The 15,947-nt window shown below is 37.4% G+C and overlaps 1 protein-coding gene across 1 annotated transcript in view; it reads left to right on the top strand.

The window, feature by feature from the left end:
- Positions 1 to 15,947, top strand: part of SLC13A1 (solute carrier family 13 member 1) — a 250,421-nt gene that overhangs the window by 12,903 nt on the left and 221,571 nt on the right. The gene's annotated exons all lie outside the window — the stretch shown is intronic.

The raw sequence follows: 15,947 nt of genomic DNA, 5'->3' as shown, positions 1-15,947 counted from the left end.
GGATTTGTACATTTCTGACAGAAGGATATTGAAGTCCCCGACTATAACAACATAATCCTAGTCCTCTCTTCCATCCCTTGTATCGTTGCTGTCATTCATTTCACTTATATATATAAGCATATAGATGATATATACAAACACAATCAAATGCTTTGTTGCTATTATTTTGAGTAAAATGTTTTCTGATCAATTAAGAATACTGTTTCAGTAGGTTGTGATTCTCTATTTGCCTGTCATTCTCACCAATATTGGGGGCAGGGGTTTGCCCTGTGACCTTACTTCTGTTATGGATCTAAGAAGAGTTGTTGACTTTTCAGTTAGCTCAGCTTTTTGTTAGGACAGAGTGGGGACTTATAAGCTTTTTACATGCTGTACCAGAAGCCCCCTGGATGCTCGTGGCTCGGAAAGAATCCTAATAATCCTTTTACAAACTTAAATTTAATGCACTGCAGATTTTTAAAAACATTTCTTATATTACACATCTAATATACATAAAATAGATAAAGTCAATTTAAAAAACATATACCTATACTCAATTTTCAGTCCCCATAAATATTATGCATTTATGTAATCAGGAAAGGAAAATACATACTAAGCTATGAACCTCTCGACTATGAACAGTTAGTGACAGTGTCTACTTTTCATACATTTTATGGACAGCTCTTGCAAGATGTTTGTGAAATCTAGACTGAATTTGAACTTCTTTCCCACATACAATGTAGAATTAAATTACAATCTCAACAAATACATGTTAAAAGTGATCTCAGATTCTAGAGAGCTGTTATATTTGCATCATGTCAAAACTGAAATTCAGAGCTTATCAAAAACTGAACTGAGCAATGTTTAATCATTGTGGGTTCAAGTGACCTGTGTGAAGATGAATATAGGGGATGCAAAAGCAAATTGATACTGAAAAGAGTGTTAAAGTTTTGCACAAGTCAGAAGTCTGTATCTTTCTGACTCCAATAAGCTAATAAAGTGGAATTTAGTATTTCATGCTAGTATTGGATCTGTGAATTGAATTAGGTGCAAGAACAAGTAATGAAAGAAAGAGTCTGGATTATTTTTTCTGAATAGCTCTTCAAATTTTTATCTACACAATATGCATTTTCACATGCTGGATATTTACCTTGGTTGGTTTTTTCCTACCTTCTCTCCCATGTCTCTACTTGTTCTAATCTTATTTTATGTTTTAAGGCCAGCCCAACTACTTCATTCAGTCATTTACTCATATATTCAGCACGTATTTCTCAAGTTTAATATGGACTAGTTATTATGCGTTGGGGCCACAGTGTTAAAATACTACCCATGCCCTAGAGAAACCCAGGTAAATAGACAAAAATTGCAATCTTTCTGTGCTTCCTCATTTATAAAGTAAAGTTGGCAATACTTCAGCTGCAGGATTGTTAAAAATTAGACTGTATATGTAAAATATAGGGGGCCAGGAAATATTAAATGTTTGTTAAATGAAGGATTAAAGTTTGCTTCCTTTAAGTGTTTTTAAGACAGCATAATTTTCTTTCTTTTATGATTTCATATGCAATATGTTGTTGGGGGACACTCAAAATTAGGTATACCCTCTAATGACCGGTCATTTTTTTTTTGTGGCCTACATGCTTGTTAACTATAAAATAGTGACATGGCCCTGTGGGGGTTTGCCCAACAGCCGTGGATGCTAATTTGACCCACGAGTCATATGTTACCTTTACTGTTTCCTTTTATTCAAAAGAGACAGAACTCTGCTTTCTAGAGGTGAATATTCCAGGTGTATAAAGTGTGAACAACTACTGTGATACTTTGCACCTATGAGCTTCACAAGTGTTCAAGAGGTTATGAACTTCCGGTGGCACTTCCTCAGAAAAACCCATCTTCACTACAGCTTTATCTGCAAATTGTTTGCCTGGTTCTCTCCTCCACTCAGCTTGGCTCCTGATTAATTCTTGTGTTTGGCAGCTTCCAGTGGTCTTCCTAACCTGCATTTATCTTCCCCGAATTAGAAGCAGCTAGGCAATTTTAAGAAGACAACAAGTCATTAATTCTCTCTTTTCTAATTTTTGTAAAACCAGTAATTCTCTCAAACTTTACGAGACTGCTTTGCCTTTGAAACAATGAAGTGTATATGGTCTTTAACTTTTTAGGCGTTATAATTTACAAATATCCTCTGAATGTAACAGTTTTAAAAATACCAGTCATTAGAATAAAAAATATGACTTACTGTGATGGCTCTCTTTTCCTTACCTGTTTTTAAGTTGATATGAATAAAACCAACTGGAGTTGGTCTTGCGCTGTAAGAAAGTATTTAATTTGTATTATGCACAGCAAGTAGCCAGAAAAGTCTCTTGATTTTGAAAAAAATTTTTAAGTTGCTTTTGAATAAAGAATAAAGAATTCTTATCTGCTAAACAAAAACCCCAGCTGTTTTATAGTAACAATATATTTTTGTAATTGTTTTCTTTGGAGAAAATTCAGAGATATTAACTATTTTTAGAACGAATTTAATGTCTGCTGTTTTTTCCAGCCTTTAAATTACATTATTATTTGACTGGACTCATCTTGATCTGCCTTTAAAATAACTTTTAAATAACTGTTAGGGAAAAACTTACTATGTAAGCTAAAATGTGACAGTATTGGTCAGGCTTCCTCCAGGTATGCAAGTGTGGAAAAAGAAAGCAGCCTTGGATATTTGATAAATCATAATAGTACTTTGTTTTAAAAGCATCAATATGCTAATAAAAATGCTATGATAAGAAATAGCGAAAGTAATTATGTTATTCTTTTAATAAAAGCCATATTACGCAAGACATAAATTTGACAACCTATGACTCATCAAAATGATCCTAAGTGCCTGAATATAACCTATAGTTGCAGCTCTTATTTACAATGGGTGAAGTGCACATAAGAGATTTGTTTTTATTGCATCGTTTGACTGTTGAGGTAAAATTTTAAACAGTGAAATACATAGATCCTTTATGTATAATTTAGCGGATTTTGAAAATATGTGAATACCTGTATAACTAATATGTTATAGAACATTTACATTACCTCAGAAAGTAGTTCTGTGGTCCCATACGGTCAATTCTTACCCACCATAGACAATTACCATTCTGACTTCGGTCATCAAAGATTAGCATTGCTAGTTCTTGAGTTTTATAAGGAATTCTTTTGTGCCTGGCTTCTTTTGTGCACTATAATATTTTTGAGATTCACTGATGTTGAATGCATGAGCAATTTGTTCATATTTATTGTTGAATGATATTTTATTTGGATTATTGCCAGGTTTTGGGGGCTAGCATAAATAAGCCGCTAAGAACTTTCTTTTACCTCGCCTTTTTCTGGACATATACTTTCATTTCTATCGAGCAAATATCTAGAATTGAAATTGTTGGGTTGAAGTGATGAACAGTTTTTTCTATAATTGGTTTTATTATTTTGCATTCCCACCAACAATGTATAAGAGCTGTATTTGCTCTGAATCCTCACTAGCGTTTAGTGGTATAGGTCTTTTCTGCATCTTATTGGATGTGAATTGGCATCTTATTGTAGTTTTAATTTACATTTTTCTGTTGACTAATGAAGAACAACTTTTCATGTTCTTATTGTATCATCCTTATACATTCTGTTTGAATGTGTTTCTTCAAGTGTTTCACCCATTTTTTGATTGGGTAGTTTTTCTTACTATTTAGTTGTGTTCTTTATACACTTTAGATACGAGTCCTTTGTCAGATACATGTGTGGTGGATATTTTCTTCCAGTCTGTGGCTCTCGTTTAATTATATTAGTTGTCCTTTCATGTAGTAAGTCCTTTCATGAATAACAGTTTTTACTATGAAATTATGAAAGTCCAATTAGTTATTTCTTTGGTGGTCAATGCTTTTGTGTCCTAAGAAAAGTTTGCCTTTCCTAATGTTTAGCGGGTATTGTTTCTTTCTACTTGCTTTGTAGTTTTAGCTTTACATTTAGGTCCTTGATTTATCTGAATTTCTATATATTAAGTGAGATTGGGATTGATTAAAGTTTTTTTAATATGAATATCTAGTTGTAATATGAATATCACCATTTGTTGAAAGGAATTTCCCGTCTCCATTCTTTTATTGGTACTATAATTGATTTTCTGTATTCCTTGCTGTCTACTTCATTGATAGCTGCTCTTTTATTAATTTATTGTTTCTATTTATTTTGGGTTAATGTTTTTTTAAAGATTTTATTTATTAGAGAGAGAGAGGGAGGAAGAGAGAGAGAGCACAAGCAGGGGGCTCAGGAGAGGGAGAAGCAGGTTCCCCACTGAGCAGGGAGCCTGATATGGGGCTCGATCCCAGGACCCTGAGATCATGACCTGAGCTGAAGGGAGGCACTTAAACAACTGAGCCACCCAGGTGCCTCAAGTGTCTTGTTTTTTCATAATCCATGAAGACCATCTCTTGTTACCTATCCCTTAATTGGGGAGTGCATTGGTTACTGGGAAGAGATTGGCCATAGGCGCTGGGCTAGTGCTCAAGTACATTTTCCTATTTATCACTCTAAAGAATAGAAGTAACCAATACGTGAGTGAATATAGATTCCAAAATGCTTTCACTAATGAAATGCTGGCGCCTTCACTTCTTAACCCCTTCCACAATCTGTAAGTCCTTCCTCCCTGCTGAATATTCCTGTCATTTAACCAACTTCTCTCATGTCACAGACCAGGCCTGTGTCCTCTGTTCCACTGTAAATGAGGATGGAAAAACATTTTTTCCATTTTTGGTATAATAAACTCTCATTTGATACCTAGAAATTGCACGGTTAACTTTTTCACCTGATGTTTATTACTTATTTCCACAGATACTAGCATAAATTTTGAAATTTCTTTACAAAGGGACACACCACCCCACTCCCTTTAACCCCAGCTTTACTATATGTATGGGAAGCCCCGCACAGTTTTCCCCAAGGCCATTCTTGATTTAAGGTGACAAAACATAGCCTACTTGCTGTAGGTATGTGGACTCATGCCTGTTACTTCTTCTTGAGTCCAGATTTGCAATTCGCTCATCTGTAAATTTCCCTCTTTTGAAACCAAATGTTCAGAAAAGGTATCTAAACTGATGTGAGGCAGTTTTTTTTTTTCAGCACAAGTGATTTCTCAAAGCTCTATGTCACTATTCTTCATTCCAGCTATTAAAATTCATAGCAGCAAACTCTGTGAATACTGGATCTATGTGGGTTGGAGGTAAATTTAGGCCTTAATAGAGGATGTCACTCACCAGGCAAGATAATTTAAAGATGGTCTCTTTGCATTTCAATTTTAAAGCACTACAGCAGGAAGAAAGAAATATTGCCAGTGTAAATTTATGTATGGATATGGCTTCTGAAAAGTATCTTTAGAATCAACATATGGATCCCAGAGATCCTATAATAAGCTTGGATAATGAAAGATCACTTATTTTTATCTCAGTTTATTTTTAAAGATGATTTTATACATTTTAATATCCGCAGGAGCCAAAACTGTATCTCCACAGGAGAAAGACATGTATGGTAATCCAAAAGCTTGAAGCCAAGTATCTGCCCCCAAACTTAAAGTTATACGACGATCTCATTTGGCCATCTGGGAAAACAGTATTAAAAAGATAAATTGCAAACAGTGGCAATAGTCTGCAAAAGTAATCTTTTTATTGTAGCTGTATCCTGTCTCCCACATAGGATGGCAGTAACATTACAAAGGTAATTTTGGCACCTAGAGGCATAATGTCCAGTTAAATTTAAATGTTTATTTGCTATATTTTTATTTGCTAAATCTAGCAACTCTATTATTGGGGTAGTTCTTTGGTCTTATGTGTCTCATTTCATTTGGCAACAGGCAGAGAATTAGAGACTTTCACTAGAACCAGAAAAATTATTCATTATTTTTAATAACTTTCTTCATTCTCCTCCCCAGGCCTTTCATTCTCAAGCACAGCAAAACCAAACCAAGCAGAACATGGTGAAATTAATTAATGGTGTTTTATTTATTTATTTTTTTTATTTTTTTTAAAGATTTTATTTATTTATTCAACAGAGATAGAGACAGCCAGCGAGAGAGGGAACACAAACAGGAGGAGTGGGAGAGGAAGAAGCAGGCTCATAGCGGAGGAGCCTGATGTGGGGCTCGATCCCATAACGCTGGGATCATGCCCTGAGCCGAAGGCAGACGCTTAACCGCTGTGCCACCCAGGCGCCCCAATTAATGGTGTTTTAATTTCACTTTTTTCCGTGCTTATCTATATAAATAAGGCACATTATTATAATGATTTTAGCAAGACAAGCTGTTCAACCAATTTACGAAGCCCTACTAGGGCAGCAGAAGGTATCCTGCCTCCCAATCTAGATTCTCTGACGTTCTCTGTTAAATGTCTTATGTTTTTAAATACATTTAGAAAATCTATGGACTAGTGCTCCTTGTCAACTAAGCCAGGGAATCCAACTCTTTAGGCCAAGGAGGCGCTTCAAGGTCCTGTTTCCTATTTACGTGGAATTTGCATCTTGTTCTTGGCAAGGCACCAGGAGAAATGAGCCTGGACTAAGGTTGAGGAGACAGAGGGAGGGAATGAGAGGGTGTTGAGCAATGGCTGGAGAAGAGCTGAAGCAAGTGTGTCATTTGGGAGAGGTTCTTTGGGAAGGACAAAGGCACAGCACTCTCTATCCCCCTCAAAACACACCAGGGAGCAGCAGCTGTTTGAGTGGAGCTGTTGCTTGGGCTTGCCAGGCTGACTTGGGTTCCAAGTTTTTTTGTCTTTCTGATGTTAATTTTACTTGCCTTGTCATCGTTCTAATTTTTATCCTACCTTCCCCCCCGCCCTGCCCCCCCCCCCCCCCCCCCTTGGACTGTCTCCCTGTTTCCCACCTNCCTTGTTCGCTACATGTATCTCCAGGAGAGTTCCCTGTGATTATTGTGGGAGACAGTGATTGGGAAGGGAGGATGGGCATAGGATTTCACAAGATAGCCGTTCAACCAGAGTTCTATGATATTTTTGTCTCTAGCATAATTTATCCTGGCTACAATATTTGGAAGCAAATATCTTCGATTTTATATTTAAGGCTTAAGGGTGAAGTGTGATGATGTAGTTTCTTTCTTGCAAGTCTCATAAGTATACCAAAAGCATTTCCTATTGGATTTAAAAGCCAAATTGAGGTGCCAAAAGGCCAATGGTAGGCAAAATTCAGACCCTGGAAAAAGTGACTGGGGCTCTCGTTCACCCTCCCACGTATTTACTCATTTGGCTCGTCCTTCTCTGACCTCAAATACCAGAGCCTGATTCCCTCATATTGCATTCTGTTTTCCCACTAGGGTACTCTCTCCAGCTCTTCACCTTTTTCTCCTACATGTCAGTTCAGTTGTTCATTCAGTTATTTATTAGTTCATTTTGCAAATACTTATTATCGACCATGCACTTGGCTGTTCTAGGTGCTGAAGTGCGTCAGTGAATAAAGCAATGTTCTTGTCCCCAAATGCATGTGGGGGTGGGGGCAAATAATGTATAAGTGTATAAATAAATAAATAAATATTTAAGTATAAAAGTATAAGTATAAAATGTCAGCTAGAGATAAGTACCATTAAGAAAAGTCAATCGAAGTAAGAAGAGAGAAGTTCTATTAGTTATGGTGGTTATGAAGGGCCTCTTTGATGAGATGATATTAAGCAACAACCTAACTGAAGTGAAGGAGTAAGGCAGGCAGATAACCGGGGTGGAGAGTTCTGAGTGGCGGGAAGAGCAAGAAAGCCAGTGTGGAAGAAGGTGAGATCCAAGTGGTAGCCTGGAGCCAGATCATGCAGGGCCTTGTAAGGACTTTGGGATTCCTTTTGCAGTGAAGGGACAATATCGTAGGGTTTTAGATGCAGGAAAATTACAAGGTAAAATTGATATTGTGAAACACTTCAGTAGCATTTCCCAAACATACCAGTTGTTTTCATGCGTCTGTGGCTTTGCATATGCTCTTTTGTCTGCCCTCAAATGCTCTCCCTAAACCCAACTTTCTGCCCCCATTGTGTTTTGTACAGACAGCTGTTATGCCACATTCATTCTAGTATGCTCTAATTCTTTATTAGGAGACTATCTCTTTCAATTGTGAAGCTGCAGATGATGTCCTCATGCATTATCCACCAAAGTTAGAACAATGCATGTAGCCACTATCAAAGTGTTGAGTGGATACATAAATGATGTTGAGTGGATAAATAAATAATAAATGCTTCAAATTCTTATTTCACTAAGAAAGTTCCACATTAGAAAATCCCTTTAACTCTGAAGATTCGTTTAACGATATACGGTATGAACTTGGCTTTTATGTATTTTTCTTTTTATTTATTTATTTTTTTAATGTTTTTTTATTATATTATGTTAGTCACCACAGTACATCCCTGGTTTTTGATGTAAAGTTCGATGATTCATTAGTTGCGTATAACACCCAGTGCACCATGCAATATGTGCCCTTTTATGTATTTTTCTAAACAGACTTTAAAAGCTAACTAGAGTCAATAGGCTGTTTTACTATGTATTGTTCTCTAAATTTTTTTTCTTGAAACTGTATATACTGTATCAACCCAGTGCTATTAAGAGCCTGCTTAAATGGTATCATTCCTACCTGTTTTTCTTGTTAAAATCTATAATTGTGCCCAAAACTGTTGGCTAGTACTGGACTGCAACCCCTCTCTTTCCTGGGCTCTGCTACTTCCAGAAAGACCAAAAGCTGTTCCTAGAACTCCTTGAGGGTTAGGTTTCAGATAGGCGCTGCCAGTGGGGAGGTACTAAAGCAAAATGAGGAGGCAGGAAGAGAGACACTGTTCTGCTTTTGGCTCTGGTAGTGGGAGATCTTCAGCTTCCTCAATGGTGGCCTTGGACCCAGCATCCTCAGAAACAGCTGCTCCATAGAGCTGGTATAGCATAGAGTTAGTTTTATTTTTAGCCCAGGTAAAGGTAGCGGGGCAGCCACTTCTCAGCGCAGTGCCTGAATCTCCAGCAGGGTCAGTGATGAGTCTAGGTTCCTGGCTCTGGCTCCGCAGTGGTGGTAGCTTGAATTCATTTGCCAAACATAGGGGCACTTTCAAAAAAAGTTGTGGAGCCAAGATTTCTGAATTCAATCAAGGTTTTCAGATTTAAAAAATTGGTATGTCCAATTTCCTTTGGATCATTACTGGAGGACGTGCACTATGAATTTTGTAAATGAGAGTCACCATCTGATTTGATAGAAAAAGTGATCATCATTGTAACTTTTCTTCACATCTTTAACTAGCTGTAATTTATGGGACATTTGGGAGAAGTGGAGAATCTCAGACTGGGATTAGAGCCGTGCTAGACAGAAATGGAGGGATGGATAGAAGAAACAGCATGAGAAAAGAGTCAAAAAGACAAGTTGATACACATGGTGTGGAGAGACCAATGGGAATAGCCTAAAGATCTGAACCAGAGAGCCTAGGTTTATTAAAGGGGGTGGGATTTAGAGATACCCTTGTAAGGGTATAGAAAGGATGACTAGGGCTAAGTGCCTTCAATGCCTTGCTATTCTACAAGTTTCTAATGAATTTTGTATAATGGAACACTCTGTTATTGGATGGGTTAGTCATAGTTTTCTGTGCTTTACTCAAGCTCACCCTTCTTTGCTGCTCAGGAGGCTGCTGCACGGTTTCAGGGAGGCTTTCCACCTGCCAAAGCTCCACGCAAGGACAATAGAGTTTATGAAATTCGGAAAGGCATAATAAGGAGGAGTACTTTAAAAGACTAGAAAAGTCTGCTGAAACACTGAGAGATTTCTCCTCATGTATGAGCTGTCTGTAACCTCTTATTTCAAGGGTTAGTAATTCTCATGTTAACAAATTATAGTTCTAAGTAGGGAGAAAACAGCAGACTTGTACTAGTGGAAAATTTGGTTTCAAATGAAGGTATTGCTAGTAATGACAAGGTGAGCACTGAAACATTTAAACATGAATCTTTTCGATCTTGATGTGGAAAGCTATTCAAAATCCCAACAAATGAACTAGTGGTTGCTTGCGGTATCTTTTTGTTGACATGGAAGTATCCAGATCTGCATTCTATCTAGATCTAATTACTGCGGACTCTGTGAGAAAAGGTGGCTTATCTTTTTTCACTTCCTTGGGTCTCATCTGGTTCTTTTTTGGGTCTTATTTGGCAGGATTCTATTTGAATTTCTTTTTCTCTTGAAAGCTGCTTTGGCGCACTCTGGTCAATCTCTGTCTCTAATTCACTTTTGAATTATGAAGCTTTGTTTAAGTCATGAGAAAGACAATTATCATATGTGGAACATAAGGAATAACGCAGAGGACCACGGGGGAAGGGAGGGAAAACTGAATGGGAAGAAATCACAGAGGGAAACAAACCGTGAGAGACTATGGACTCCGGGAAACAAACTGAAGGTTACAGAAGGGTGGGGGGACGGGGTAACTGGGTGATGGGTATTAATGAAGGCATGTGTTGTGCTGAGCACTGGGTGTTATACACAACTAATGAATTGTTGAACACTACATCAAAAACTAATGATATACTATATGTTAGCTAACTGAACATAAAAAAAGTGATTATTACAACCTATGATGTATTCTGAGTGGCAGTAGAATTGTTTTTTTTTAAGATTTGATTTATTCATTTGACAGGGAGAGAGAGAGCACAAGCAGAGGGAGCTGCAGGCAGAGGGAGAAACAGGCTCCCAGCTGAGCAAGGAGCCTGATGCTGGACTTAATCCCAAGACTCTGGGATCATGACCTGAGAAGGCAGCCACTTAACCAACTAGCCACCCAGGCGCTCCTGAGTGGCAGTAGAATTTATAAAATATTAGTAATTAGGAATGATTTTCTTAGGCAAGGAAGGGAAAGTAAAAAGTTTGTTTTATAATAATAAGAGCTTAACTAGAAAAATTTTTAACAATGTAGTTGTAGTTCTCTTCCATATGTACTGGTATTTAGATCTAAATATTTAAAGAGAACTACTTTGGGAATTTCACTAATTAGTAGTCAATAGTGAATTGCAATTAGATTTATTCCCATCCTTTTTGTGACTACTGCATGCTAGCCATATGTTTTGTATATAAGTCATGGCTTCTAATGTGCTTGAAAATGTTTGTTCTCTTTAGTAGGTAAAGTGCTAATTTATTACACCACTAATATACACATTTCCAGTATCCTACAACCAGATTTTGGAAAAGCATCCTACATATCTAGCCATCATCAAGTAAGCACAATGAGTTGTAAGATATAGTTTTCATCATTCTCTTCACCTCCTTTATTTTTTGAGGGTTCATTGTTTAATTTTGTTAATAAGTAATACTTTATGTACAATTTATCATCAAACCATCACAAGTATTTCTGTAGGTGGTGAATTTTTAACATTTTGTAGTGGTTCATCTGGACCAATTTACTTATCAAAGTAGCTGTCAATGAATCTGGTGTGTGTGTGTTGTATGAGTGTGTATACATATATATTGGTACATACATATTTACACATACATAGATATATATGTGTGTATATAAATATTCACATTACACAGAATATATATATTTTTATATATATCCACATTAGAAGTGCTATTCATATTTAGAGATTGATCAATTTATTGTTTATCCTGGTGTATGGTGTGAAGAATTTATTCAATTTTATCTTTTTACCATTTGCTATTTTGTTGTCTCACACTTATAAAAAGTTCTTTCTCTCTCTGATTTCAGATGATGCCTTTATTATATATTGAGATTTCATATTACTTTTGATTTATATCCTGATATACTAAATTATTTCATTAGTCTGCCTATTTGTGCATCAATGCTACAGTATTTTATTTAGAGAAACTTTATAACATGTTTTAAAATTTGGTCTGGTTATATCTCCCACATTGTTTTTCTTTCACAAGGCTTTCCTGGCTTTTCTTTTTACTCATTTTGACAAATAGGCTAACTAATCAATTTGTAACTTAAGAACAATATGATGGTATTTTATTAGAATTGTTTTAAATTTATGAATTTCCCTCAGGAAAATTGACATCTTTATGATGTTGAATATTCTAGGCTAAGAACTCATCAGTGTCTTCCCATTCATTCAAGTTTACTTTTGTGTTTTTTCAAGAAAGCTTTGTAGTTTTACTCATATGAGTCTTGCACTTCTCTTGTTAAGTTGATGTTTAGATACGTTATTTTTTGCAGAGTAAATATAGTCGGCTCTTCCATTATTTCTTCTAACTAAATTTTGTTTGTATGCCTAAAGTCTATGGATTTCTGTATTTTAGTTTCCCCTCACTCTGAGCCATTGAGGAAACATTTTATTTTAAGTTCCCCTTGAAATTTTGCCTCAAGTAGGCAGATTTTCTTCTATCTATAGTTTGATGGTAAGTGTGGGTCTTTGTGGGGATCTCAGGTTTATTTCCCTTTCTTCTCACTCTTTAGAAACCTAAGGCCAGCATCACTGGCTGCCCTACAGACTGCTACTTAATCTCTTAAACCCTAGGATCTCAGATCTTTAGTTCCCATTTGGCTGAATTTAATCTTGGGAATTTTAAGTGGCCTAAGGGGAGAATGCTTCCTTCATAGAGGACTTAGAGGGTTCTGTCAGATGCTTGGAGGAACTGCCAGTCAGGAGCAAACTGAATTTTCAGTTTGGGATGCTGGGGCCTCACTGGAAATGTGAATTCCAGCCCCAAGTTCATGTGAGTGGGAGTTTTTGGTTTTGAATTCTCAGGAGGCAGTTCCTTAATCCAACCCCTTTTACCAGCCAAGGCTGAGATAGATACATTTTCTTGCCTCCTTATCCTTTTTGTTTATGTTTGCTTGATTTTTAACTTTACCCATTGAGTGTTGACCTTTGGAGGTACATTTATCTGACTATAACTTCCCACATGATGAGAGGCCTTGGTTTTGTCCTCTTACCTCGTTATGTTCCATTAAACCAAAGACTTCCAGTGGCTGAACCACGTCCTCAGAGAAATTGCAGTGTTAGCTCAGACTCAGCTCCCTAGATTTGTGCTTTTTTTTTGTGGTTTTCAGCTTCTGAATTTCCTTAGCTTTCTCATTGACCAGGTAGGCATTAAAAGGGTATTTAAAAGGGAAGTAGTTGTTGTTTTTTTTCCTGGATATCTGGTCTTTTATTGTTATGAGGAATAGAAGTAAATGTTTTAGTTTTTAAGCTAATTTGAACAGAGTCATGAGTTCTGAAAAGGAGGCATTGGAGGAAATAAATTCTAAAAGACATTGGTAGAGATTTGAAACTATCTTGACATTAAGGCCATCTTTTTTATTAGACCAGGTTCTGGCTAATCAGCTGTGCCAAAGGACATTCAAGGAGAAAAACACTGACTCTGATCCAGAAGGATAGGTATGGAAATGAAGTTCTGAGAAAAATATTGGAATTTTCTTGAGGAAAAAAAAAATCACCCATAACTCTGAGATGTGTTCCATCTTCAGGATCTAGGGCTGCAAGCATTGCTAACAGCATCCTGCTGGCATTGATGACTAAGAGACAGTAAATGTGAGATTATAGGAGAGCTGATTAGTAGAGAAAAAAATCATCTTTCAGTGACAAATTTACAGCTCAGAGAGGTTTGAGGTCAGCATATAATCACAGAGGATTGTGGTGCTATCTTGTGGCTGCTTTGCTATAACAAGCGAATCTAGGAATGAGACAGGTTAAATCAAACCAGATTTCTTTGTTTTATTTTTTGAAAGACAATATGCACAGTGGATTTCAAAAGGAAATGATTAGTTTTCAGTTTTAATGATAAATCAAGGGATCTTGATCACAGATCTTGCCTGGTGTTTGGAGTGGAACTGCTAGCGTGTGCAATATAATGAGCACTTTATTTTGTGTATATTGTACTGATTTATATTATCTCCAGTTGGACAGAGTTTACTTCAAGAGATTTATGTTATGAGGACAACTAACAACTATCTTTTACAAATATTCTTGCTCCTTGGATTGCATTCTGAGTGAACTCTGGGTTAATAATGAGAACCAGCCTGGGTTGACCCTGCTCTTTTTCCAATGCTGTCTTGCTCCTCACTCTTCCCATGTCTCAGCAAGTGCCAGAATAGGGTTGATGGGCGATGTGTGTGTGATATCTTGGCTAAAATGAAAGTCTAAAATATATTCTGAAAAAAAAAAAACAATAACAACACTTTGGGCATAAGCAAAGGTGACATGTTGTTAGGAGAAGGGCCATATTTTTCCTGGATACAGAGCACCTTTCTCTGAGGCCAACATTATGTTCCTTCCCAACACACCATGTGTCAATGACTGCACACGCTCCTTCTGTGTCAATAACAGAAGCACTGATCCTTGAGGCTGTAATCACTCTTGCTGTAATTGCTTGTTATGGTGCACTTAGTACTATCCACAGTGTTTTCCTTCCTGATGGGTGAGAGCTCTCACAACTCTGGAGAGGTTCTGCTCTGTGCTGCTTCCAGAATCTTGTGTGTATGTGCTGAGTCCCTAGTCTTCCACTCCGAGATCACTGGGCTGAAGACGGAAGGGACTGGGTGATGTAGGTCTTGAATTGGCCCTGACACAAAAGTTCTGAATGGGATCATTGTCCGTTGTTGCTGCCCTTCTCCAAGGATGAGAGAGTAGCTCGGATTAATTCAGACTGATTTCTTTAGCCTCACTGATTTTCTTGGAAGGATTTAAATTCCCTTATATTTTTTTTCTACTTATTTTCCATATATTTTAAATGTTTTTAAGGGAAAGGTGATCTGTACTGTATTTCAGACTTCGTGCGTCTGGCCACACTCACCAGTCATCCCTTTGTAATGCAAAGGGATGGCTTGCTGCCCTCAGAATCTGCCCTCACTGTCCCTCCTGGCTGCCAGACCGGTAACTAGATCCACCAAGGAAAGGAGACTCCTCTGGGCCTTCCAAGAAGCAGTCTATTGTAAGTTTGGGGGATTCACATCATAGATTCATTCTAACAAGCCCACTTCCCCGAGCCTTTGATTCCTTTCTGTGCTCTGCCTTGGCAGTTCTGCTAGTGCTGTTCATTCCATGGAGCTGGCACTTTCCCAGGTGTCTAAGAAGCTTGTCAGCTGGGCTTCAGGACTGGCACTCTTGCCAGGACACTAGATTTTGTTTCACAGAATAGGAACTCCATATTGATAAATTTTGCTTAATTCAGCTTTACATTTTGCCACTAGTGTTTGGTCTTGCAAGCATCATTAGCACCCTTCCCAGGTATACTTTTCCTGGTTTTTAGGTGATAGAGCCAAGGCCTGTAGCTCCTTTGAGTAAAATCTGAGTAAGAAATAGTATAAGGAAGAGGAAGGAGGTATGGAATACTCCAACTCCTGGTAGTTTCAAGAAGAGTCTATTGTCGTCATGAGATAATGGGGAATTCTGGAATGTAAATTCCACCACAAATACTGTCCCACCTTGAGACAAGGCAGTGGGGCTTTCGTGCCCTCAATCCAATCAGTTATTGGCATTGGCAATGGGGTAAGTGGCATAAAGTTAGTTTCAACCACAGGCCGTCTTCCAGAAAAGATCAGAGGAGTAAACTGTTAGCTAAAGCACTCCACAGAAGCTAGGGTTTGGGTGCATCAACCAAAGCAGTGAAAGGATTGCAGGGGATCGGAGCAGGCCACCAAGACAGCATGTTGTGCCATTTATCAAAATGTCTCTGGTATGTTACTGCTCAGCTGAAAGATAATTTCCAAATTTTCACTCGTATTTCATCCAGAATGTATTATTCTCTTTCTCTCCATGTTTACAACATGTTGCCCAAATCCCTATTTGTCATTGGTTTAAAGTTTCTGAGTTACAGTTTGTTGTTTATGTAGCTGTATCGCAGCTCAGTTGTACATTTTTGGGGAACAGTCCGTCATTCTTTAATGGACCTCACAGAGTGAACTTATACATAGTGTTGAATAATTTTTTTAAAGATATGTTGGTGATATGCATCAGAGTTGGCAGGAGAAAACTTATAGCAATTCTTTCATAAAGAAGAAATGCTCTCAATTT

The sequence above is a fragment of the Ailuropoda melanoleuca genome, chromosome 1 (genome assembly GCF_002007445.2).
Source record: "Ailuropoda melanoleuca isolate Jingjing chromosome 1, ASM200744v2, whole genome shotgun sequence".
NCBI lineage: Eukaryota > Metazoa > Chordata > Mammalia > Carnivora > Ursidae > Ailuropoda > Ailuropoda melanoleuca.
Note: the sequence above shows the minus strand (reverse complement) of the source record. Positions and strands in the feature narration are given on the sequence as shown.